The following is a 25,551-nucleotide window of genomic DNA, read 5'->3' as shown; positions in this document are numbered from 1 at the left end:
CCGGTGGGCAAGGGTAGTTCGAGGCGCAAAGCTCCTCCACCTGCTGGTAGGTTAGAGTTGGTGCGGTGGAAGCCATGAGAGAGTGATGAGAGATTGTAGAGATGTGATAATGCTGGCCAAGCCGGGCTACATATATGTAGTGAGAAATAGCGGGAAAAATGGGAGCGGGAAGACAGGAGGCGGGAAGAAAGTGGCGGGAAGAAAGTGGCGGGAAGAAAGTGGCGGGAAGAAAGAGGCGGGAAGAAAGAGGCGGGAAGACAGGGAAGAAATGGCGGGAAGAAGAGGAATCCAGAGCTGGTCATCTAATCTTTAGTCCCGGCTGGTGGGTGCAACCGGGACTAAAGGTGGTTTTGTATCATCTAATAAAACTGTCGGTGGGATAAGGACATCTGGGTAAGCTTTAGTCCCGGCTGGTGGGTGCAACCGGGACTAAAGGTGGTTTTTGTGTCATCTATGAAAACTGTCGGTGGGATAAGGATGTTTGGGTAAGCTTTAGTCCCGGCTGGAGGGTGCAACCGTGACTAAAGCTGTCGGCAGGATAAGAACGCGTGGGTGGACGCACTGCTCGATGAGATAAAGCATGTAGCGCACGACGCCCTGTCGGAGGAACAAGCCAAAGCCGAAGCGGCGCCGTGCCTATAAAAGGAACATCGATACGCCTTGGCAAGCAGACCAACAAGCCAACCTAGCAGGTAGGGAGAGTTTCATCCCCATGGATGAAGTAAAGGGTTGGAAAATCTCCCGTGGCGCAGCTTCTCGAAGATGTCGTCGGTGCACACGTCGTACGACATCTTCGGAAGTTGCTCCTCGGGAAAATTTTCCTGCAAGCCCGTGAAAGACTTCATCTCCTCTAACAGTGTTGGGTAAAGGGTTGGAAAATCTCCCGTGGCGCAACTTCTCGAAGATGACGTCGGTGCACACGCCCTACGACATCTTCGGAAGTTGCTCCTCGGGAAAATTTTCCTGCAAGCCCGTGAAAGACTTCATCTCCTCTAACAGTGTTGGGTAAAGGGTTGGAAAATCTCCCGTGGCGCAACTTCTCGAAGATGTCGTCGGTGCACACGCCCTACAATATCTTCGGAAGACAGAGGCGGCCGGGAAGAACTGGTGGGAAGAACTAGTGGGAAGAGGGAGGCGGAAAGATTTTGAAATGAATTAGCTTTATTTTTCTGAATTTTTTGATATATTATTTGTATTTTTAAGATTTTTAAATGAATTAGTTTTATTTTTCTTTATTTTTTGATATATTATTTGTATTTTTAAGATTTTTAAATGAATTAGTTTTATTTTTCTGATTTTTTTGATATATTATTTGTATTTTTCAGATTTTGAAATGAATTAGTTTATTTTTCTGAATTTTTTGATATATTATTTGTATTTTTATGATTTTTAAATGAATTAGTTTTATTTTTCTGAATTTTTTGATATATTATTTGTATTTTTAAGATTTTTAAATGAACTATTTTTATTTTTCTTTATTTTTTGATATATTATTTGTATTTTTAAGATTTTGAATTGAATTAGTTTTATTTTTCTGATTTTTTTGATATATTATTTGTATTTTTAAGATTTTGAATTGAATTAGTTTTATTTTCTGAATTTTTTGATATATTATATGTATTTTTAACATTTTCAAAAATAAAAATATTTTGAAAAAATACCTTTAGTCGCGGTTGGCCTCGCCAACCGCGACTAAAGGTCTTTGCGCGCGGGAACGAAAAAACCCGACGAAAATCCCTTTAGTCGCGGTTGGCGACCCCAACCGCGACTAAAGGGGGGTCCTATAAATTCTCGCCGCGCGAACTGCCACGGCAGTTCTTCTTCCTCCGCCCGAATGACACCCTGCGCGCTGCTCTGAGACGCCGTCGATCGCCGTCGCCGCCCTCGTCGTCTCCGCGCCGTCGCCGCCATCGCCGGCTCCTCCATCGTCTCTTCTCGCCGCGCGCGCCCGTAAGGATCCAACCGCCGCCGCCGCCCGTGCCGCGCCGTCGCCGCAGCCGCCGCGCCACTCACGAGAGGAAGGGGCGGCGCCGCACGAGAGGAAAGGGGCGGCGCCGCACGAGAGGAAGGGGGCGCGCCGCGCCGCGAGAAAGGGGCGCCGCCGGCCAGAGAGAAGGCGCGCGCGCGCCGGCCAATTTTTTTTTAAAACTTAATTAACTAAAATCTTTTCTTAACTAACTAAAAATTAACCAAATTTAACTAATATTTCAGATTTTCAATCTCTAAAAATAGGATGCCATCCTTTTTTTTTCGCGAAACACGTGAAACACATGCAATACACGCGCACAAATATGTATGCATACACTTACCGCGCTATGATCGCACTCACGCACACCCTACCGGTGGGCCTTGAGACTGACGAAGGTCACCACTGATGACACCCCCTCTCGATCCCACCCCTTCCTCGCCCCCTCCTACGTACGTAGTACCCTCGCTCTCCGCCTCCTCCTGCTCCGCCTTCGACCCCCGGTGTTGGGGTGTCCCTATATATACCGGCGCGGAACGGTCGCACCGATCACCCAGTCCATTGGCAGAGGTGAGCGGCGGTCTCTCGGTCACGCGGTCACTGCGAGGCGAGGTCGATCGTCCGCATACACATCTAATACGTGTCCCCCTCTCGCCTCCCTCGTCGCCCACTCGGTCACGCGGTCACCGCCACAGCCCCCCTTTCGCCACCGCCCCCCTTCTTCACTTAATTAATTTGTTTTTACTACATGTTTTCAGGACTGACATATGGCGGACGATAGAGCTGACCCGATTATGGCCAACTATGATCCGGAAGCTGAACAACATATATTTGGCCTCATAAACGGTGATATTATTTATGTGCCGACCGATCAAGCCGAAGAAGAGATCTCTTCTTATCTGAACCTTGACGGTCAAGATGAAGGCCGTCAGCAAGATGATGCCGAACAAACGTCGATAAACGACGATCTTCAATTGGAAGTAGCAACCACCTCCGGCGCCGAGGTATATATATATACATTGAGCCTCTGGTGATACAAACTAACTGATTTAAATAAATATGTGTGTACTAACGCGCGTGACTCTCTTTCCTATTTTAGCCCTCGGCCGGATCGTCGAAACAATCGAGTACGTCGTCAAAGCGTGGCGCAACCAAGACGAAGAAACAAGGAGAAACATGTACCATCGAGGTTGTCGACAGTGCAACCGGCAAGCCGCTGGAGCCCCACAAGAACGCCACCAAGTTTATCAACCAATGCGGAGCCGTTGTTAGAGACAACGTCTCGATCACCGTGCAGGAGTGGAATGAGCCAAAGAAGGCACGTCTTGGTGTCACTTTTGTCGAGAAGAGAACAAAAAAATATTGCTTGAAAAAGCTTATGGATCATTTCGTTCTACCTCCGGAATACAAGAAATTCGATGAGGAGGGTAACAAGATTGAGGAAAATAAGGAGAGGAGGAAGCTAGTCAAACAGTTCGCTCTTCATAAGATGGCCGACGCATTCCGGAAATTCAAGCAAAATCTAGCCCGTGACTATGTCAACAAGAACAAGACTCCGGATTTCAAAGGACAATATGAGAAACTGAAACATGATTGGCCAGAATTTGTGAAGCAAAAGAAATCGGAGCAGTTCATTGAAATATCGAAAAAATAAGGAAAATGCGGCTAACAAGGAGTACAATCATATTATGGGGCCAGGAGGGTATCGCCTTTGGGAGCCTAGGTGGGAGAAGATGGAGAACGAGCTGAGGGCGCGAGGAATCCGTCCAGTGTACGGAGGGATGGGACCCAAGGGCCAAAAGCTGGTGGTACGGGCATGGGGGAACGCTACACCCGGAGACAGGGGAGTGTGTTCACCGGAACAAAACGTTTACACCCACCCAAGCCCTTATTGACGCAATGAGGGATGCTCAAGAGGGGAAGATCAAGTTCAACAGAGAGAACGACGCGCTGACAAAAGCCCTCGGGAATCCCGAACACGGAGGACGTGTACGAGGCATGGGGAACGTTCCGTGGAAAATAGGGTTCTCCCGTAAAGATGACCCGTACGGTTACGAAGCCGTAAGAGAAAGATGGATCGGGATGCGGATGTTGTGGCGCGGTTGGTATCGAAATTCGATACGATGAAGAAAACCGTGAGTATACTAGTACAAGAAAGATCGGCAGCTGGGGCGTATGAAGATCATCCAGCTGATCTCGGAAGCCAGCAGCGGATGAGAAGCGGCGTGGCTTCCATGGAGGCCCCGCCGGCTACTGATAATGCACCGGAGATCGATATTACTGCACCGGAGCCTCCTCGCTACCCCGTGAACGATGTAAAGGAGATGAAAGAATGTCATCTGCATTATCCAATTGGGAACATGTCCACGAAGGTAGCCATCGGCGAGTGCTTTACCATGTGAGCCTGGAGCACTCCACCACAACAACCCCATTCCAGATGGCTATGCTCGTGTCACGGTGGAGGAAATAGTCCCAGGGTTTGAGGAACTGGAGATTGACATTGCTACACCCAAAGGGGAGAGAAGACTTGGAGGTGTCAAGCGCCAGTTCATTCTATGGAAAAAGAAGTTAATCAAGTTTCCAGGCGAGGCGCCAAGGCAAACAAGTCCACCCCCCTCGGGTGGTGGTGGCGGTGGCGGTGCTTCACCTACACCTCCTTCACGTGAGCCGACGCCGCCCCCCAATTCACCTCCGGCGGGTAAGCAGCCGCCGCCCCCCAGTCCGCCCCGGGCGGGTAGCGAACGCCGCCCCCAATCCACCTCCGGCGAAGAAGCGAAGCAGTCCTGGACTATTAACCCGGACCCTTATGTACCTAAGACCACAAAGGTACCGGAGCCATCACCGAAGCCTCTCCCCGGAAGGCCTTGGGAACGTAGTGCCGAGGAAGTCGACGCGGCCGCGACTCGCTGATTATGAGAAATGGAAGGCGGATCGCAAGAAGAAAAGAGAGCCCGAGCCCAAGCCAGTATTTTCTGATGAGCAAAAGAAGTGGGCTAAGTCATTTTTGAGCACACCGTCCGAAGCCGCGAAGAATCTACCTGACGACTATGCACGTGAACTTCGTAGGCAGGCACTCATGTTGAAGGAGAAGAAAGAGCGGGCGGAGAAGCAGGAGAAGAAAGCCTTGGAGGAGGCCGAGAAAGAAATAGCAAGTAAACAAGTTGCCCAGCTCGGGGAACAAAGTAAACAATCGATTGCCCCGCTCATAGCGAAAGCCGCCGGTCCGGATGCCCCCGATATCATAGCAGCTGCGGCAGCATAGGGATTGACTGTAACGAGTGCCAGAGAACAAGCGGACAACTTAGGTATGACTCTTCGTGCAGTGTTAGGCCTTGAGGAGGCGCCAATGAGTAAACCAGTAATTACATATGTGCGGAATGGGCTCCTCGTCGAGCCTGCGCAGGAAGAGGATCTACCTCAACAAATAAAAAATCTGGTAAATCGGTACAAGGGTTACATAAAAATAAAAACGCCAAAGAATATATTTATGCGGAAGTTAGACATGAGCATCACTTCAAACATTACTATGTAACAATTCATCTGAGTGAATTGCTCCAGCTTCTCAATCTGCGCGAGCTCGAAAAATCTATCATCGCTTGCTACGTTCGTAAGTGATTTATTTCTACCCCATCTCGTTCATTGCCTGCACTATATATATGTCCTAACTATATTGTTCTGTACTCTATAATGCAGAATGAAGATCAAGGAATGCGTAGTAAGGAACATCCATGATGTTGGGTTCATTGACCCACACATCGTTAATGGATATGTGTTAAAACATCACCCCGCCGACGTGGAGGAAGACCTGTGGCGGTTTCTTGATAAGCGGGAACTCAAAAGTGATATTCTATTTCCTTACCATTTTGGGGGAGTGTTTCTGTCTTGAGCACATTCTCTTTTGTTTACTCCATGCATGGTATGTGGCTAATCGATGAGTTATGCATGATCGTGCATGTATCGTGTCCGCAGGTTCCACTGGATTCTCGCTAGTAATTAAATTTCACGACTCCACGTAATCGTCCACGACTATCTGAATATGGATTCAAAGCTTTGGACCGACATGAGAAAAATGATGCAGAAGTAATTATTTTCATTCATTTGCGCTCTATATCGATCGGCCTATTTCGTTCATTTCCTAATATCAAGTAACTAATAACTCTCTTGTTCATTTAATTTTCTTTGCCTCGTAGGGTTTGGAGACGGTTCTTAGATACCAAGGTCGGTGAGTTCAAAAAAGAGCTACATTTTATGCGGTCAAAGAGTGGGACTGGGGATATTCAGCCACCGGGGACCAATCTATGTGGATACTATGTTTGTGAGATGATCCGGAGATACACCTCTCGAGCGGGTTCCGAGTGACAACAATATCAAGAGGAATAACCTCCGGATGATGCTTACTCCAGAAGCTCGCTTCCGACCACTTCAAGAGGAACTAGCTGGATGGTTCGTGAGGGAAGTCGTCGATCCTAAAGGAGAACACTATGTAGAGGACGTAGAACTTCATATGCACTAAATTATGTATGGAAACTTGTTCAAAATTGTATATGCTGGTCATCCGATATTGAATATATATTGTATATTCCTCTTGAATTCTCTTTGGTTCTAATTTCAAATTTGTTTGAAATTGTACATTCATATGCATGTATGTAGTACCGTAGAATATGTGAAACTCCTTCAAAATTAAAATAAAACACAAAAGAAATAAAATAATACAAATTAAAAAGAAACCAGGTTTAGGGGGGGGGGGGCTAAAACCCTAAACCTGCGGCGGCCTTTAGTCGCGGTTGGCCAGGAGAACCGCGACTAAAGGTCCTCCGCCCCGACGGTCGCCTGGCGGCCACGTGGACGGGCCTTTAGTCGCGGTTCGTAAGAAACCGCGACTAAAGGGGGGGGGGGGGTTAGTCGCGCTTAGTTGGTCGCGGTTGCGCAACCGCGACTAATGGCAGTTGCGAACCGCGACCAATGGCCCTTTTTCCACCAGTGATTGTAGCACTTATACAATACAATATCCAACAGTCTAACGGTCAAGAGCGCGGCGTGCCACCGCAGTAAACTTCCTATGGTAACTCTGAGAAAACTTTTCTTTTAAGATCCACCACTTAAAAGGTAGATACGCCATGGCACAAAAAAAACACAATTCAAAGAAGTAACCACTAACTACTTCTAGAAGATTACAACCATGGGCGTGAAATTTTATTTAAGGTTCACCACTTAAAAGGTAGACATGCAATGGCTCAAAAAACACACACCAAATAATTTCAGGTTTCTTTAAGTTAACTTTAAAAAGATTTTATTTTAAGCTACATCCCTTAAAAAAATAGATATACAAGGATTCAAAATACACACTCCAAAGAGATAACAATTAATTACTTCTATAAACGATTATCAACACGGGTGCGGTGTGCCGCCGTGCCAATCTTCCTATTACTATATATAAAAGTTGAAGGGGTTTGCCCTCACCACATTCATTTGGGCACTGTTCATGCGGTCATGAACAGTAGCCGTGAACAATGTCGCCCATTTTTCTTTTACTTTTTACATCAATTTTTCTTTATAATTATTGATATCGTGACGTCATAAAAATATTGATACATTATTTTATTAATCGCCTAACAAAAAACCCTACATGCGCGCGTGTCGCTGCGCTACAACTTCCTAGTACTATATATAAAATCTGACCTCTTTTGCTTCACACTAAAATAAGCTTTTCCCCCCTGTAAATAGAACATCGCATTGTTGGATATGACACATGCATGCATACATAAAGTAGGAACTTTGTGGCGGTGGCAGTGTTCGCGTGGTACGTACGCTATTTTCCTTTAATTCTGCTATCGTGCCACACTCGCTCTAGCATCATCGTAGAGCATGAGAGTTGTCCTAAGACGATGATGAGATTCTTCAAAAAGCGCAAGTTATAACAGAGCTTCACTCCGATCACATCACCAATGAGGTACAGCCATCCAGTGCTCTGTAGTAGCCGATGTGCCTGAAAGACTGATAAGTACCGATTATAGAGGGAAGATGCTGGGGGAGGGGTTAGTGTTATGGTATCAGAGACCTTAGTGAAAGTTCAAGTTATTCAAGTTTGACAACGACAGATTAGTGCTTTCATCGAGCCACTCTTTTGGGACCCTCGCAGTAAAATATATTTTGTTTTGTATAAAGAACATCGAACAACTAAACCCCACGTTCTAATTATTAGGGCCAAGAAGTATGACTAGGGAGTACTATGAGGACCCATTACCCGTATATCTGGCGGGTAAAATGTAACATCCCAAGTTTTCATTTTCAATAAAGACAAAGAAATCTATTACTCAAAATTTGGAACTAACAAAAACTTTTCTTTACATATAGTGCTATGCATAGGTGTTCATGCATTCTTGTATGCCATTTGCCATGATGAGTGTTGATGTGTCATTATAATGTGCTTAAACCCTAGTCCATGATCATAGCACCCCAATTAGAGAGAAATAAAGAAAATAGAAAATACCATTTTTCACTCACATACACTTTGGCCAATTTTGCAAATCATCAGCCAAGGCCACCTTTGCTTGTGCCATTGCTTGTGAAACACTAATATATAAATAACAAACACATTTGCATCAAAGAAACACAAATCAAAACAAAGGAAAAATCAAATCCTTGTTACATATGATAATGGTCACTTTGCCCCTTTTTAACATCATGCCCACTTTGAGCCCCTGGGTTGGAAGATCCTTAAACCAAAACCTCTCACTTCTTCCCACCTCATCCAAGACCATATCAAGGTGAAATTTTTTGGTGTTGACCCTCAGGGTTGACTCTGTCTACATTGAGCAGTATAAAGGTGACAAGTGGCAACATTGAAGCAAAGAGAAGATCACCTCAATTTTGAAACTTTGCAAACCAGCACTAATTTGCACACCACCACCACCATTCTACTACAAATAATATTCAAATCAACTCCACCAAAAAGATTTGAAAAATTCAAACTTTTATTCATGCAGCCATACTGTCGAACACCTTGCAGGCATTATTTCAGATTTGACACACACCCTTTTACACAACAGATATTTGCCTAAACCACTTTTAGTTTGTGATGATTTTGATCCCCTGTGTCTCCTGCATCAATGCCAGTACTTGCTGTGGAGGATTAAAGCAGGGAGAGAGCACTTTCATCACCATGCCGTGCTCATACCGGCCAGCATGCCACCTCTTTCTCTGATCCTCTCCTTTCCCTTTTACCATGTCCAGTACACTCCCTCTGCATCCTTGATCAGCACCGTGCACGGCCCTGGCACGCGAGAGGCTGGCATTGGCCAGGCCAGCACGCGCCCAGACCGCCCAGAACCATGCCAGCTGCGCGGTGAGCGCGCACTGGACGCGCCAGAGCATGGGCTCGCCCCATCGCCTCAGTCCTCCCCTACCTCTCTCCTTCTGCATCAAGCGACACCACTACAACATCTAGCCAGTAGACATGCTCGAGCGACTGCGCGTGCACCGTCGCCGTCGTCCTCGTCGACTTTCCGCTGCCAGTACCGCGACAGAGAATGCATGCGCCCGATCGATCCCTTCACCCTTTTGCTGCGCCAGCTAGCCGTTGAGCATCGCCATGATGCCGCCTACACCATGACGTCCTCACCTTGGCCCTTCGCGCACTGGAACCGCCGCGCCATGCTTGACCACCACGGGCACCCGCAGCACCTCCTCCCCTCTATAAATAGAGCTCTCCCGCACCCCAACTCTTCACAGCATCTCATTCTCCTCCCATCTCTGCTTCTCCTGAACTCGTTAGCTAGCCAAATCCTCGCCGGAGCAGCACCAATTTGGAGCCGGAGCCCGCCAGTACCCGGAGATCCTCGCCGTCGATTGGAGCTTCCCCACGCCACGCCGTTTGTACCAGTCGCCTCGTCGTCCTCGCCAACGTCGCCGCGCACCTCGCCGTCGATCGCCGGAACGCCGGTAGGCTCTCCGACCCCCCACCCTCGCCGCCAGTACGTCGGGATCTCGTCGGAGACGACGATGATCCACGACCGCACGATCACGTTTTGATCCTGCGTCTCACAGTCGCCCATACCGATTCGCTTTAAGTGAGTCAGTGACAGGTGGAGCCCACCTTGTCAGGCGGCCCGCGCGTGTGAGCCACGCTGCTGGGCTGGCCCGTTTAAATTTCCCCGCAGCGGCCCAGTTTCCCTTCCCGCCAAAGCCCAGCTATTTAAAATTGAATTTAGGAATTGTTTGAATTGCTTGCAGATGCTTTGGTAAAACTTAAATAGTTTCAAATCGGCTGAACCAAATCTTGTGAATTTTATATATTTGGAAATCCTATGAAATTATCTAAACAACCCCACTGGTCTCACCCTCAGTTTCATTGTAGATTTCAAATAGTAAAAATAACAAGGCAGGGACTTTCCAAACTTCAAACTTTATTTAAAATTCAACCATAAGTAATTTCGAATTGATTCCAACTCTCATAAATCACATTTGACATACTCTAATTGTTTCTACAAAAAGATAGCATAGTTGTTTGTATGATCATGGACTAGAGCAATATAATGGCTATGTAGTCATTTCTAGTCCATTTAACTCATTTGAATTAATTTATTTAAATAGTATGAGGGCTCCTCTCTCATTTAAATCTTGATCCTAAGTACTTCAATAAGAGGTAATGACCTTAGATAATGAACCTCATATTTTATTACTTAGTGATATTAAATCATTACCATGCTATTATTAAAATGCATGAGGTGTAGCACCTCATTTAAATCCTACTCCCAAATAATAGATATGAAGTGTTGACCTTGGTCAACATATATTCATACCTTATTATTATTTGAGGAGATTAAATCTTAATAAGATTCAATGCGAGGAAATTATTTTCTCCAAAGAATTAAATAGCAAACCAAATCAATATTGGTATTGAGAGGAAATTATTTTTCTTTAAAATAAAACAAAGTCAAATCACCATGCTATGAATGATGTGATGCTAGAATAAGCTTGTGTGACCTTTGGTGTGTTAGTCTAGCATGTAAGTTTTGTGTGGTGTCTGTATACCTCGTATTCATGTATAGACGCTAGTACCGAGGAGTATCAGGAGGAGGAGGGCTACTCTCAGGAGGAGGAAGAGAACTTTGATCACTACCCCGCTCAAGGCAAGCTAATATTCTTGCAAACCACCCTAATGCAAAGCTCTACAAGAGCAAGGCACCATCACATTTTACTTTATATCAAATAAACCTATCCCATGTTTTTGCCTTACATTTATTTTGCTTATTGTATTTCAAAGTTTGCTTTTGATTTATGATTCACTTGGTCTAGAATAGGACAAGAACATTAAATTTAGCCTAGAGCAATCAAAGCTAGATAGCACCCCTCACGATTAGTTGCTAGTGCTAACTAAATAAAATTGACTACTCTAGATGGGAACATGTGAAATGAAATGACTTTGAAAGATTTTGAAGGTGAATGTGACATGAATGACTTGGTGAATTTTGATGAAAACTGATGATTGAGTTTGGATGCGATACCCTTCCAATTATACAAGTACCCCCACAATACCTGATTATGGGTAGAGCTTAACTAGAAGCTTATGTAGTTTAGTATGGGTTCCCTCTAAACAAGCATCATAGGGGTTATGCCGAGGCTGCCTCCGTTAAAAGAGAAATGATGTGAATATGAGGTGAACGTACGACCCAAGCCCTGTGCAGTTCCCGGGTTGACAGTTTGTTTTCACCGGGAGGCCAAGCTCATGGGGAGAGGTGCCTATACTAGAGTATATAAGCGAAAGGTTATGGTTGATGATCCGCGTACTGAGTTGCGAGGATTCGGGGTTATCCCCGACGGATGTAATCAAAAGTTGTGGCACAAGAGTACAACCTCTGCAGAGTGTTAAACCTATTCGAATAGCCGTGTCCACGGTTACGGACGATTGGAAAGGCCATACTGTTCCGTTGTTAGAACTTTTGTCTTGAAAATGAATGTTGAATTGAAAGGTGACTTGACTTGAATCACAACTGAGTTGTGGGAATGACACTAATGTTGCCACTTGAGTTAGTTAGCAAAATGACGAGTATTTACTAAATGTTTATGAACTAAACTTGGCTTTATGCAAATAAACCTAGAGCTTAGCACCCCTTACTAAAATTGATAAGTAATTACATTAGTATTAGTTTGCGAGTACTTTAAAGTACTCATGGCTGTGTCCCTGGCTATTCAAATGCCAGACTATGAAGAGGAGCAACAGTATCAGGATGACGGACAGCAGGACGTCTACGATATCTAGGAGCATCTTCTAACGTCAAGCGTTGCCTGTGGAATAGATAGTCCACTACTACTACGCTTCCACTATGTATTGTGTTCGTTGATCATTAGGTCAACTATTTGTGTAATATTGGATCATGTGATCTATTGTTGTAAGACGATTATGTGTTGTAATAAATGATGACTCTATGATACTTAACTGTTATTTCTCGCAAAAACAATCTTCCTGGGATTGCGATGTATGGTATAATAGGCATCTGGACTTAAAAATCCGGGTGTTGACAAGTTGGTATCAGAGCCATTGTTTGACCTTAGGAGACCCTAGTTAGAATGGACGTCTGAAAAACCTAGTTTCAATTCAATGAAGTGAATAGTTACGAAAACATATTCACCCTCTTATCTTTGAGATCCTTTCAAAACAATAAATTCATGCTCTTCCTTATAAGTTACTTAAAACTTTGAACACTTGCACTTCTCTAACTTACTCATCTAATTTCTCTACAGATGGAGCAGTTCACCCAGACAGAGGTTTACCATCTAGGGAATGGCGGGGACATGATCTTCGAGAGGGACCTCCATGCCCTATCGGAGTTCCTTGGACGCCCGCCTCCGGAGTTCTTCGGGGGTCAAGTCAACGACCAGCCCGGAGGACAGCTGCAGTGGGTCATCATGGCCGACCTCCGAGGGAAGCTTCAGTCTCCCATGTCCGAAAGGATCCAGTTTTCCCTCAGGGAGAACAACTGGGCGGACGGACTCGCGCGTGCTCTTCAGGAAGCACTTGCCCGTCTGTGCGGGCAGAACGCGATGGCCATCCAAGGGGAACGCTTTGCTCACCTCGCAAGGCACAACTCCCTTGGAGTACCCATGAACCTGCCATTCCACCCCGAGCTGAGGCACCATGTGGACCACCTTGACTTCATGCTGTGCGAGACTCGCATGGAGCTGGACAACTCCCGCGCCTACGCCAACCACACCTACCTCCAGCTGGCTCAACAGGCCGAGACCATCAAGGTCATCGCCAAGGAGTGCAGGACTCTTCGCCGCCTGAACGCGAAGAAGGACTACACCATCGCTCGCCTCCGAGCAAAGATAGCCTCACTGAAGGAGACTGTCGATGCCCAGGCAGAACAGCTCCAGGACCTGGAGGGAGAAGGCGAAGGAGAAGACATCCAGGGAGATGGATACTCCTATGTGAGCAATGATGATGACTATGAAGAAGAGGAAGACGAAGACCTGGCCTTCCACCCCTACGTGGATGGCTATGAGCACCTGGAAGCCGGGATGGATAATACCTTCCCGATCAATGTTGATGAAGAGTAGTTTCACATGAGCACTTGAGTAGGCGTGAGTTTGTATCGGTCCCTTGTATCGTAGAACGATGAAATGGTTCTTCAAACCATCCGGTATGTTAGTTTGTAATGTGTGCTCCTTGAATGAATAAAAGTGTGTTTAATTTCATCATATCAAGAACTCAAGTTTTAAACTTTGAACTTTACCCAAAATAAGCCATAGAAATTTCCCTCTCGTCTCATGATCTATCTCAATGTTCAGATGGCACCTCCCACTCGCAGCACAAATCAGGATGCAATGATGCAGATGTTGCAGATGATGATGGCAGATAGAGAGGCTGAAAGAGCTGAAAGGCAAGCCAATATCGCTGCACTGCAACAGATCGCTCAGAATAACCAAGGCCATGGAAACCATGATCACCCGGGATCCAGGCTGAAGAACTTCCAGAACACTAACCCACCTGTGTTTAGCAAGATGGAAGAGCCCCTTGATGCTGATGATTGGCTCCAAACCATGGAGAACAATCTTGAAGTTGCCGGAGTAGAAGCCAATGATAAGGTGCTGTTTGCCACCCACTACTTGGCAGGACCTGCACGAGCCTGGTGGACGAGTGCCCATGCATTGAATGCAGGGCAAATGATGACTTGGGCAGATTTCAAGCTCAAGTTCAGCAAGTATCACGTGCCACCGGGTCTAATCAAGAAAATGAGGGACGAGTTCAGGGAACTCAAGCAGGGCAGACTGACCGTGGTAGAATACCACGACAGATTCCTCACTCTGTCAAGGTACGCCCTGGATGAGACCGACACCACCGAGAAGAGGAAGGAGAGATTCCTGAACGGACTGCACGATGAGATGTAGACTGTGCTGGTCAACATTCCTTTTGCTGACCTTGAAGCCCTGGTTGACTCAGCCATCCAGATGGAGAGAAAACTGAACCAAGCCAACGAGAACCACATGATGCACCAGAGTGGGCCCAACAATACCCCACGGTATCGCCCCAGCTCAAGCGGAGGGTTTGCCCCCAGAAACAACAAGCCCCAGATGCAGATGTCACGTCCGGGTTTTCAGAACCGGAGTGGAGGACACCCTAGGCCAGGAGGCCACCACAACAACAACAACAACCCCCACCATGCCAACACCAACCACTTCAACCGTGCCCCGATGAGAGCCCCCGCCAACAACAGCAACACCAACACTGCTCCAAGGACTGGGAGCAATGCGATTCTCGTCGCCCCCAAGGACAAGGCCACAATCACCTGCTATGAATGTGGAATTGTGGGACACTACTCCAACGAGTGCCCCAAAAGGTTAGCCAAGATTGCTGCCAACACCGCTGCACCTGCTCAGCAGCAACGCCGTGTCACTAATGGCAAGAAGTTTGCCCCCAACAACCCCAACAACCGCAGCGTCCGCCTCTTTCACATGAGCGCCGAAGAAGCCCAGGAAGCGCCAGATGTCGTGCTGGGTATGTTCTCTGTTAATTCAGTACCTGCAAGAGTGTTGTTTGATTCTGGAGCATCGCATTCATTTGTTACTGAAGATTTTGCATGCACTAGTAAGATTCAACCCATCAGTTTGAAGCATGTCATGATATTTCAAATACCTGGTTCAACTACAAAAGCTAGAAAAGTTTGCAAAGATGTACCCATCAGAATTCATGAAATAAATTTTTATGCAAATTTGATTGTTCTGGGAGCAAAAGGTTTGGAAGTAGTACTGGGTATGGATTAGATGTCCAAACATCATGGATTGATTGATTGTGCCAAGAAGGCCACCACCATGACTAGTAGCACCGGAGTGTTAGTAGAACACATATCTGAAAGACTGCCCAGAAAGTTTACCTGCAACCAGAGTCTAGCCAAGCCCACCTTGGATCAGATCAGGGTCGTCTCGTAGATACCTCGATGTGTTTCTCGATGATCTACCCGGTATGCCCCCAGATCAGGATATCGAGTTTATCATTGAGTTAATCCCTGGAACAGGACCCATAGCCCAGAGAGCTTACAGCATGAACCCGGCAGAGTTAGTGGAGCTGAAGAAGCAACTGGATGATATGTTAGCCAAAGGTTTGATCCAACCAAGTGCCTCACCCTGGAGATCGCCAGTTTTGTTTGTGGATAAGAAGGATGGTGCCAACCGTTTATGTACGGATTATCGTAAGCTTAACGATGTCACCATCAAGAACAAATACCCCTTGCCAAAGATAGAAGACCTGTTTGACCAGCTGACCGGTGCCAAAGTGTTCTCTAAGATTGATCTTAGGACTGGTTACCATCAACTGAAGATTCGTGCAACGGATATCCCCAAAACTGCCTTCACCACCAGATATGGATTGTACGAGTACAATGTCATGTCATTTGGATTGACCAATGCCCCAGCTTACTTCATGAACCTCATGAACAAGATCTTCATGAACTTCTTGGACAAGTTTGTCGTTGTTTTCATCGATGACATCCTAATCTACTCCAAGTCCGAGGAGGAACATGAGCAACACCTGGAGATCATCCTAGAAACCCTTAGACATCACAAGTTGTATGCCAAGTTCAGCAAATGTGAGTTTTGATTGAAGGAAGTAGGATTCCTGGGACACATCTTGTCTGCAGGAGGAATTGCCGTTGATCCCGCAAAGATCAAGACCATTGCAGAATGGACAGCCCCAACCACTCAGACTGAAGTCCGTGCATTTCTGGGATTGGCGGGATACTACCGCAGATTTGTTGAAGGATTCTCAAGCATAGCAAGACCCATGACCCAACTGTTGAAGAAGGACAAGAAGTTTGAATGTACTGACAAATGTGAAGAGAGCTTCCAGAAGCTCAAGACAAGATTAACCACAGCCCCAATACTGATCATGCCAAACATCACCAAGCCATTTGACGTATACTGTGACGCCTCCAAGATTGGTCTTGGATGTGTGTTGATGCAAGAAGGCAAGGTGATATCATATCTGTCTAGGCAACTGAAGCAACATGAGCAGAATTACCCAACCCATGATCTAGAGCTTGCAGCAGTTGTGTTAGCCTTGAAAGTTTGGCGTCATTACCTCATGGGTAATCGATGCGAGATTTATTCTGATCGCAAGAGCTTGAAGTATATCTTCACCCAGAAGGAGCTGAATATGAGGCAAAGAAGATGGTTAGAGTTAATCAAGGATTATGATATGGAAATTCACTATCACCCCGGCAAGGCCAATGTGGTAGCGGATGCTTTGAGTAGACTGCCGTGTCAGTTGAACTCCATGATGGCAGAAGAACAACCTAGCTTATATCAAGAATTTGAGCAGTTTAGAATGGAGCTAGTTAGTGAAGGATTCCTAGCAAGCATTGAACTTCGGCCTACCTTGATTAGCCAAATCAAAGAAGCACAGAAAGGAAATGCTAGCATTGACGGAATCAAGAGCCAAATAGCTGCAGGAAAGGCACCGGGATTCACTGAAGATGAAGAAGTACTTTGGTACAACGGACGCCTATGTGTGCCATCAGATTCAGAGTTGAAGCAAGTTATCCTGAAGGAAGCCCATGACACCCTTTACTACATTCATCCCGGAGGAACCAAGATGTACCAAGACTTGAAGGAACAATTTTGGTGGCATGGAATGAAGAGAGAAATTGGAAGCTACATCGCCAAGTGTGATATCTGTCAACGAGTCAACGCAGAACATCAACGACCCGCAGGATTGCTGCAACCACTGCAGATTCCCGAATGGAAGTGGGATTCGGTAGGAATGGACTTCATCACTGGATTGCCCAAATCTAGTAAAGGAAATGATTCTATCTGGGTAGTGGTCGATAGATTGACCAAGGTCGCCCATTTCATCCCCGTCAAGACCACCTATCAAGGACCAAGACTCACCGAGTTATATATCTCACGGATAGTCAGCCTGCACGGAACCCCGAAGTCAATAATATCCGATAGAGGATCCCAATTCACCTCAAGATTCTGGCAGAAAGTACATGAAGGACTAGGAACCCGTCTGAATTTCAGCATCGCCTATCACCCGCAGACTGATGGACAGACTGAACGAGTCAATCAGATACTGGAAGATATGTTGAGAGCATGTGTGCTTTATGGATCCAAGTGGGAAGACGGCTTGCCTTACGCAGAATTCTCGTACAACAACAGTTATCAAGCCAGTTTGCAAATGGCCCCCTTTGAAGCCTTGTACGGAAGGAAGTGCCGTACCCCTCTTAACTGGTCGGAAGTCGGAGAAGGTCAAGTCTTTGGACCAGATATTCTCCGAGAAGCTGAAGAGAAGGTGCACAAGATCCGAGAATACCTCAAGACAGCCCAATCAAGACAGAAGAGCTACGCTGACAAGAGACGCCGAGAGATGACCTTCGAGATCGGAGATTTTGTGTATCTCAAGGTATCGCCCCTTAAAGGAATTCAGAGATTCCAACTTAGAGGAAAGCTTGCACCCCGATATGTTGGACCATTCAAAGTCCTGAGTCGCCGAGGAGAAGTATCCTATCAGCTGGAGTTACCTGAAGAAATGTCAGCGGTACACAATGTGTTTCACATCTCATTACTCCGGAAATGCTTGGAAGTGCCTGAGAAGACCGAGGTTTTCAAGAACATCGATCACCGAGCTGTGGATATCAAATCATACTTGACCTATCGCGAAGTACTGATGCGTGTAGCTGACACGTCCGTTGGGAACCCCAAGAGGAAGGTGTGATGCGCACAGCGGCAAGTTTCCCTCAGTAAGAAACCAAGGTTTAATCGAACCAGTAGGAGTCAAGAAGCACGTTGAAGGTTGATGGCGGCGGGATGTAGTGCGGCGCAACACCGGAGATTCCGGCGCCAACGTGGAACCTGCACAACACAACCAAAGTACTTTGCCCCAACGAAACAAGTGAGGTTGTCAATCTCACCGGCTTGTTGTAACAAAGGGTTAACCGTATTGTGTGGAAGATGATTGTTTGCAAGAAAACAGTAAAACAAGTATTGCAGCAGATTTGTATTTCAGTATAAAAGAATGGACCGGGGTCCACAGTTCACTAGAGGTGTCTCTCCCATAAGATCAAAGCATGTTGGGTGAACAAATTACAGTCGGGCAATTGACAAATAGAGAGGGCATAACAATGCACATACATGTCATGATAAATATAGTGAGATTTAATTGGGCATTACGACAAAGTACATAGACCGCCATCCAAGCATGCATCTATGCCTAAAAAGTCCACCTTCAGAGTTATCATCCGAACCCCTTCCAGCATTAAGTTGCAAAGCAACGAGACAATTGCATTAAGTATGGTGCGTAATGTAATCAATAACTACATCCTCGGACATAGCATCAATGTTTTATCCCTAGTGGCAACAGACACATCCACAACCTTAGAACTTTCATCACATCGTCCCGGATATCAATGGAGGCATGAACCCACTATCGAGCATAAATACTCCCTCTTGGAGTTAAGAGCAAAAACTTGGCCAGAGCCTCTACTAATAACGGAGAGCATGCAAGATCATAAACAACACATAGGTAATAACTTGATAATTAACATAACATAGTATTCTCTATCCATCGGATCCCGACAAACACAACATATAGTATTACAGATAGATGATCTTGATCATGTTAGGCAGCTCACAAGATCCAACAATGAAGCACAATGAGGAGAAGACAACCATCTAGCTACTGCTATGGACCCATAGTCCAGGGGTGAACTACTCACTCATCACTCCGGAGGCGGCCATGGCGGTGAAGAGTCCTCCGGGAGATGAATCCCCTCTCCGACAGGGTGCCGGAGGAGATCTCCAGAATCCCCCGAGATGGGATTGGCGGCGGCGTCTCTGGAAGGTTTTCCGTATCGTGGCTCTCGGTACCGGGGGTTTCGCGACGGAGGCTTTAAGTAGGCGGAAGGGCAATGCGGGGGCCACACGAGGGCCCCACACCACAGGTCGGCGCGGCCGGGGCCTCGGGCCGCGCCGCCCTAGTGTGGCGGCGCCTCGTGGCCCCACTTCGACTCATCTTCGGTCTTCCGGAAGCTTCGTGGCAAAATAGGACCCCGGGCGTTGATTTCGTCCAATTCCGAGAATATTTCGTTACTAGGATTTCTGAAACCAAAAACAGCAGAAAACAACAACTGGCTCTTCGGCATCTTGTTAATAGGTTAGTTCCAGAAAATGCACGAATATGACATAAAGTGTGCATAAAACATGTAGATATCAGCAATAATGTGGCATGGAACATAAGGAATTATCGATACGTCGGAGACGTATCAGCATCCCCAAGCTTAGTTCTGCTCGTCCCGAGCAGGTAAAACGATAACAAAGATAATTTCTGAAGTGACATGCCATCATAACCTTGATCATACTATTTGTAAACATATGTAATGAATGCAGCGATCAAAACAATGGTAATGACATGAGTAAACAAGTGAATCATAAAGCAAAGACTTTTCATGAATAGTACTTCAAGACAAGCATCAATAAGTCCTGCATAAGAGTTAACTCATAAAGCAATAAATCAAAGTAAAGGTATTGAAGCAACACAAAGGAAAATTAAGTTTCAGCGGTTGCTTTCAACTTATAACATGTATATCTCATGGATAATTGTCAACATAGAGTAATATAACAAGTGCAATATGCAAGTATGTAGGAATCAATGCACAGTTCACACAAGTGTTTGCTTCTTGAGGTGGAGAGAGATAGGTGAACCGACTCAACATAAAAATAAAAAGAATGGTCCTTCAAAGAGGAAAGCATCGATTGCTATATTTGTGCTAGAGCTTTTATTTTGAAAACATGAAACAATTTTGTCAACGGTAGTAATAAAGCATATGAGTTATGTAAATTATATCCTACAAGTTGCAAGCCTCATGCATAGTATACTAATAGTGCCCGCACCTTGTCCTAATTAGCTTGGACTACCGGATCATCGCAATACACATGTTTTAACCAAGTGTCACAATGGGGTACCTCCATGCCGCCTCGTACAAAGGTCTAAGGAGAAAGCTCGCATTTTGGATTTCTCGCTTTTGATTATTCTCAACTTAGACATCCATACCGGGACAACATGGACAACAGATAATGGACTCCTCTTAAATGCATAAGCATGTGGCAACAATTATTATTCTCATATGAGATTGAGGATATATGTACAAAACTGAAACTTCCACCATGATTCATGGCTTTAGTTAGCGGCCCAATCTTCTTCTCTAATAATATGTATGCTCCAACCATTAAGGTGGTAGATCTCTCTTACTTCAGACAAGACGGACATGCATAGCAACTCACATGATATTCAACAAAGAATAGTTGATGGCGTCCCCAGAAACATGGTTATCGCACAACAAGCAACTTAATAAGAGATAAAGTGCATAAGTACATATTCAATACCACAATAGTTTTTAGGCTATTTGTCCCATGAGCTATATATTGCAAAGGTGAATGGTGGAATTTTAAAGGTAGCACTCAAGCAATTTACTTTGGAATGGCGGATAAATACCATGTAGTAGGTAGGTATGGTGGACACAAATGGCATAGTGGTTGGCTCAAGGATTTTGGATGCATGAGAAGTATTCCCTCTCGATACAAGGTTTAGGCTAGCAAGGTTATTTGAAACAAACACAAGGAGGAACGGTGCAGCAAAACTCACATAAAAGACATATTGTAAACATTATAAGACTCTACACCGTCTTCCTTGTTGTTCAAAACTCAATACTAGATATTATCTAGACTCTAGAGAAACCAAATATGCAAACCAAATTAGCAAGCTCTAAGTGTTTCTTCATTAATGGGTGCAAAGTATATGATGCAAGAGCTTAAACATGAGCACAACAATTGCCAAGTATCAAATTATCCAAGACATTTTAGAATTACTACATGTAGCATTTTCCAATTCCAACCATATAACAATTTAACGAAGAAGAAACTTCGCCATGAATACTATGAGTAAAGCCTAAGGCCATACTTGTCCATATGCTACAGCGGAGCGTGTCTCTCTCCCACAAAGTGAATGCTAGGATCCATTTTATTCAAACAAAAAACAAAAAACAAAAACAAACCGACGCTCCAAGCAAAGTACATAAGATGTGGCCGAATAAAAATATAGTTTCAGGGGAGGAACCTGATAATGTTGTCGATGAAGAAGGGGATGCCTTGGGCATCCCCAAGCTTAGACGCTTGAGTCTTCTTAGAATATGCAGGGGTGAACCACCGGGCATCCCCAAGCTTAGAGCTTTCACTCTCCTTGATCATATTGTATCATACTCCTCTCTTGATCCTTGAAAACTTCCTCCACACCAAACTCGAAACAACTCATTAGAGGGTTAGTGGACAATAAAAATTAACATGTTCAGAGGTGACACAATCATTCTTAACACTTCTGGACATTGCATAAAGCTACTTGGACATTAATGGATCAAAGAAATTCATCCAACATAGCAAAAGAGGCAATGCGAAATAAAAGGCAGAATCTGTCAAAACAGAACAGTCCGTAAAGATGGATTTTATTGAGGCACCAGACTTGCTCAAATGAAAATGCCCAAATTTAATGAAAGTTGCGTACATATCTGAGGATCACTCACGTAAATTGGCTTAATTTTCTGAGTTACCTACGAGAGAATTAGACCCAGATTCATGACAGCAAAGAAATCGTTTACTGCGCAGTAATCCAAATCTAGTATTCACTTTACTATCAAAGACTTTACTTGGCACAACAAAACACAAAACTAAGATAAGGAGAGGTTACTACAGTAGTAAACAACTTCCAATACTCAAATATAAAACAAAAATACTGTAGTAAAAACATGGGTTGTCTCCCATAAGCGCTTTTCTTTAACGCCTTTCAGCTAGGCGCAGAAAGTGTATATCAAGTAACATCAAGAGATGAAGCATCAACATCATAATTTGTTATAATAATAGAATCATAAGGTAACTTCATTCTCTTTCTAGGGAAGTGTTCCATACCTTTCTTGAGAGGAAATTGATATTTAATATTACCTTCATTCATATCAATAGTAGCACCAACGGTTCGAAGAAAAGGTCTTCCCAATATAATGGGACAAGATGCATTGCATTCAATATCCAAGACAACAAAATCAACGGGGACAAGGTTATTGTTAACCATAATATGAACATTATCAACTCTCCCCAAAGGTTTCTTTTTAGCATTATCAACGAGATTAACATCCAGATAACAATTTTTCAATGGTGGCAAGTCAAGCATATCATAGACTTTCTTAGGCATAACAGAAATACTTGAACCAAGATCATATAAAGCATTACAATCAAAATCATTGACCCGCATTTTAATGATGGGCTCCCAACCATCTTCTAGCTTTCTAGGAATAGAAGTTTCAAGTTTTAGTTTCTCTTCTCTAGCTTTTATGAGAGCATTTGTAATATGTTTTGTGAAAGCCAAGTTTACAGCGCTAGCATTGGGACTCTTAGCAAGTTTTTGTAAGAACTTTATAACTTCAGAGATGTGGCAATCATCAAAATCTAAATCATTACAATCTAAAGCAATGGGATTATCATCCCCAAGGTTGGAAAAAATTTCAGTAGTTTTATCACAGCAGCAGTTTTAGCAGTTTCAGGTAATTTTGCGCGCTTTGCGCTAGGAGTAGAAACATTGCCAACACCAATTAGCATTGCTAGTGGTGGTAATAGTCCAAACTTTAGCTACATTTTTCTCTTTAGCTAGTTTTTCATTTTCTTCTCTATCCCACCTAGCACGCAGTTCAGCCATTAATCTTATATTCTCATTAATTCTAACTTGGATGGCATTTGCTGTAGTAACAATTTTATTTTCAATATCCCTATTAGGCATAACTTTCGATTTCAAAAGATCAACATCGAGGCAAGACTATCAACCTTAGAAGCGAGAATATCAATTTTATTGAGCTTTTCCTCAACAGATTTGTTAAAGGCAGTTTGTGTACTAATAAATTCTTTAAGCATAGCTTCAAGTCCAGGGGGTGTATTCCTATTATTGTTGTAAGAATTCCCATAAAAATTAGCATAACCGTTACCATTATTATAAGGATATGGCCTATAGTTATTACTAGAGTTGTTCCGATAAGCATTGTTGTTGAAATTATTATTTTTAATGAAGTTTACATCAACATGTTCTTCTTGGGCAACCAATGAAGCTAACGGAACATTATTAGGATCAACATTAGTCCTATAATTCACAAGCATAGACATAATAGCATCAATCTTATCATTCAAGGAAGAGGATTCTTCAACGGAATTTACCTTCTTACCTTGTGGAGCTCTTTCCGTGTGCCATTCAGAGTAATTAACCATCATATTATCAAGAAGCTTTGTTGCTTCACCAAGAGTGATGGACATAAAGGTACCTCCAGCAGCTGAATCCAATAAATTCCGCGAAGAAAAATTTAGTCCTCGCATAAAAGGTTTGGATGATCATCCAAGTAGTCAGTCCATGGGTTGGGCAATTTTTAACCAAAGATTTCATTCTTTCCCAAGCTTGAGCAACATGTTCATTATCCAATTGTTTAAAATTCATTATGCTACTCCTCAAAGATATAATTTTAGCAGGGGGATAATATCTACCAATAAAAGCATCCTTGCATTTAGTCCAGGAATCAATACTATTCTTAGGCGGAGATAGCAACCAATCTTTAGCTCTTCCTCTTAATGAGAAAGGAAACAATTTCAATTTAATAATATCACCATCTACATCCTTATACTTTTGCATTTCACACAATTCAACAAAATTATTGAGATGGGCAGCAGCATCATCGAACTAACACTGCGAAAATTGCTCTCGCATAACAAGGTTCAAGAAAGCAGGTTTAATTTCAAAGAATTCCGCTGTAGTAGCAGGTGGAGCAATAGGTGTGCATAGGAAATCATTATTATTTGTGGTTGTGAAGTCACACAACTTAGTATTTTCAGGGGTGGCCATTTTAGCAGTAGTAAATAAAACAAACTAGATAAAGTAAATGCAAGTAACTAATTTTTTTGTGTTTTTGATATAGCAAACAAGATAGTAAATAAAGTAAAGCTAGCAACTAATTTTTTTTGTGTTTTGATATAATGCAGCAAACAAAGTAGTAAATAAAATAAAGCAAGACAAAAACAAAGTAAAGAGATTGGGAAGTGGAGACTCCCCTAGCAGCGTGTCTTGATCTCCCCGGCAACGGCGCCAGAAATTTGCTTGATGCGTGTAGCTGACACATCCGTTGGGAACCCCAAGAGGAAGGTGTGATGCGCACAGCGGCAAGTTTCCCTCAGTAAGAAACCAAGGTTTAATCGAACCAGTAGGAGTCAAGAAGCACGTTGAAGGTTGATGGCGGCGGGATGTAGTGCGGCGCAACACCAGAGATTCCGGCGCAAACGTGGAACCTGCACAACACAACCAAAGTACTTTGCCCCAACGAAACAGTGAGGTTGTCAATCTCACCGGCTTGCTGTAACAAAGGGTTAACCGTATTGTGTGGAAGATGATTGTTTGCAAGAAAACAAGTAAAACAAGTATTGCGACAGATTTGTATTTCGAGTATAAAAGAATGGACCGGGGTCCACAGTTCACTAGAGGTGTCTCTCCCATAAGATAAAAGCATGTTGGGTGAACAAATTACAGTCGGGCAATTGACAAATAGAGAGGGCATAAAAATGCACATACATGTCATGATAAATATAGTGAGATTTAATTGGGCATTACGACAAAGTACATAGACCGCCATCCAGCATGCATCTATGCCTAAAAAGTCCACCTTCAGGTTATCATCCGAACCCCTTCCAGTATTAAGTTGCAAAGCAACAGACAATTGCATTAAGTATGGTGCATAATGTAATCAATAACTACATCCTCGGACATAGCATCAATGTTTTATCCCTAGTGGCAACAAGCACATCCACAACCTTAGAACTTTCCGTCACTCGTCCCGGATATCAATGGAGGCATGAACCCACTATCGAGCATAAATACTCCCTCTTGGAGTTAAGAGCAAAAACTTGGCCAGAGCCTCTACTAATAACGGAGAGCATGCAAGATCATAAACAACACATAGGTAATAACTTGATAATTAACATAACATAGTATTCTCTATCCATCGGATCCCGACAAACACAAC

Source organism: Lolium rigidum, chromosome 7 (genome assembly GCF_022539505.1).
Source record: "Lolium rigidum isolate FL_2022 chromosome 7, APGP_CSIRO_Lrig_0.1, whole genome shotgun sequence".
In the NCBI taxonomy this organism is placed as follows: domain Eukaryota; kingdom Viridiplantae; phylum Streptophyta; class Magnoliopsida; order Poales; family Poaceae; genus Lolium; species Lolium rigidum.
The sequence above is the reverse complement of the archived record's forward strand: the minus strand, read 5'-3'. Positions refer to the sequence as shown.